The following is a 2,791-nucleotide window of genomic DNA, read 5'->3' on the forward strand; positions in this document are numbered from 1 at the left end:
CAACTACCCTGTTACTTTCGCTCCTATCCAGAATCATCTTTGCAATCTTTTCCTCTACATCTCTGGAACTTTTCGGAGGCCTATAGAAAACTCCCAACAGGGTGATCTCTCCTTTCCTGGTTCTAACCTCAGCCCATACTACCTCAGTGGACGAGTTGTCATCAAACGTCCTTTCTGCCACCGTAATACTGTCTTTGACTAACAATGCCACACCTCCCCCTCTTTTACCACCTTCCCTGATCTTACTGAAACATCTAAACCCCGGAACCTGCAATAACCATTCCTGTCCCTGCTCTATCCATGTCTCCGAAATGGCCACAACATCGAAGTCCCAGGTACCAACCCATGCTGCAAGTTCACCCACCTTATTCCGGATGCTCCTGGCATTGAAGTAAACACACTTCAAACCACCTTCCTGCCTGCCGGTACACTCCTGCGACCTTGTTCTAGGCTGGGACATTTTCCCTGGAGTTTGGAGGCTGAGGGGTGATCTTATAGAAGTTTATAAAATCATGATGAGCATAGAAGAGGTGAATTGCCAAGGTCTTTTCCCCAAGATAGAGGCGTCTAAAACTGGAGGGCAAAGGTTTAAGATGAGAGGACAAAGATTTAAAAGGGATCTCAGAGGCAATTTTTTCTACACCCACGGTGGTGCATATATGGAATGAGCTGCCAGAAGAAGTGGTAGAGGCGGGTACAATTCCCATATTAAAAGACATTTGGACAGGTACATGGATGGGAAAGGTTAGAGGGATATGGGCTTTGTGGGATTTGTTAAATTTACAAAATCTGGTCAGCCTGTACGAGCTGGGCCAAAGGGCCTGTTTCCATACTGTATGACTATGACTGCAGAGCTGTTGATTTGATCTGTTGACTGTGAGATTGTTTATCTGTCTAACGCATGCATTCATTTTTGAGTTGCAGCTTCACCAGATTGGCACCTGTCTTTAAAAATTCTTTCTTGGGATCTGGGCTTTGCTGGCACTTTTTCCCAGCCCCAATTACCCTTGAGAAGCTGGTGGTTAACTGCCTTTCTGAAAGACTGCAGTCTGTCTGGTGCAGGTATACCCACAGTGCTGTTAGGAAAAGCACAGGCTGTACTCTAGATAGTAGACTCCACTATTCATTGCCAAGAGTGCCTCAACAGCAGCACTACTGACCAGGCTGGACAAGTGATGGGAGAACCTCAAAAAGAGGGAAACCTAGTCGTAGTCTTTTAGGTCCACCTGATGTTGCCGGCATTCTCTCTTGCACTCCTCTTTGAACCATAGTTGATTTCCTGGCTTGATGATAAGAGTAAAAATACGTCAGGCCAAGGGATCAAAAATTGTGAGTGAATACAACTCTTCTGTTGCTGATGTCCCAAAACACCTCAGATTCTCTATTTGAGTTGCTAGGTCTATTTTGAAATGATGAACAGATGCAAGATAGAGTTGACACCAGGCAACACCTTGCAAGCTCCTACAGCAGATTTAACTCTAACATTTCTTATAACTATTTTACACTTTTAAACTTAAATTCTAAATCCGTAAAAATTACTAATAATGTTCTTTTAAATCAAATTATAGGTTTGAAGATCCTACCGTCATCCAGGCCTGACTACTAGCGACGCTGGACTCACAGACCCAGGACAGACCTACCTGCTTCCCGCAGGACCCACGAGAACACTGAACCAACCCTTGACCCCGCAGCGACCTGGCCACAACCCAGAACAGAATCGGTTCTGAGAGCTACTCAGCTCATTGGAACTCCGACCGACCCGAGACCGGCAGCAGCATGACACTGTGGAAATAACAAGGTGTGGAGCTGAACGAACACAGCAGGCCAGGCAGCATCAGAGGAGCGGGAAAGCTATCCACACCTTGTTATCTCAGACTCCAGCGTCGGCAGTTCCTACTATCTCTGAATGACACTGTGGAAGCCTGGCTTTCCCGAGACCAGCAGCAGCGCAACCCTGAGGAGGCCCGACCGGCCTGAGACCGACATCAGTGCCACACCAAGGAGGCCCAACCGGCCAAGGCCCAATCCCCAATCCCCCAACTACCAGACCCCTTGGAGGCGCAGCCCGACCAGGCCCGACTCACTCAGCTGGAGGAAAAGAAGACTGGGTCCAGCAGGACCTGGGACTGCACAGGATTAGAAACTCCACCGCCGCGACCCAGGCCCAAACTCTGACCGCCCCGGGGGAGGCCCAGACCAATCAGAACTGACTCACTTACCTGCAGGAGCTGCAGACTCACATCACCGACTCCCAGGAACATCAGGATGCAGGAAACCTACAAGGAAATGGGGAAACATGCTGGCCTAAAGGTGAGGTTGAAACTACATGGTTTCAAGACTCCCCTTCCCAGCATACTCCTAGCAAATGTCCAAAGTATCAAAAACAAAATGGATGAACTCAGATCTAGACTTAAACCTCAGTTCTGAGGAAGGGTCACCGGACCCGAAACATTAACTTTGTTTTCTCCTCCACAGATGCTGCCAGACCTGCTGAGTTTTTCCAGCAACTTTGTTTTTGTTCAGATCTGGACTTAACCACCCTAGGGAACGGAGAGACTGTTCTGTGCTCTGCTTCCCGGAGACTTGGCTCACCCCAGCCATTCCTGACTGTGCCCAACATGCTGACGGGTTCTTCATACACTGCGTGGACCACACGGTGTCCTCGGGTAAGGCGAAGGGCAGTGGGGTATGCTCCCGATCAACACTTTCTGGTGCTTGGACGTGGCAAGCCACTGCTTCCCGGACCTAGAATACTTTACAGTAAAATGCCGTACCTACTACACACCACGAG

The 2,791-nt window shown here is 48.8% G+C and overlaps 1 protein-coding gene across 1 annotated transcript in view; it reads right to left on the reverse strand.

The window, feature by feature from the left end:
• The window catches only part of LOC125486373 (serine/threonine kinase-like domain-containing protein STKLD1), a 72,121-nt gene extending 70,403 nt beyond the window's left edge, over positions 1–1,718 (reverse strand). Inside the window, exon 1 of the mRNA XM_048613604.1 lies at positions 1,641–1,718. The gene's annotated coding sequence lies outside the window, so the exon portion shown is untranslated. The remainder of the gene's footprint in view (positions 1–1,640) is intronic.
• Positions 1,719–2,791: the final 1,073 nt, after the last annotated feature.

Source organism: Rhincodon typus, chromosome 28 (assembly GCF_021869965.1).
Source record: "Rhincodon typus isolate 14 chromosome 28, sRhiTyp1.1, whole genome shotgun sequence".
NCBI classification, from domain to species: domain Eukaryota; kingdom Metazoa; phylum Chordata; class Chondrichthyes; order Orectolobiformes; family Rhincodontidae; genus Rhincodon; species Rhincodon typus.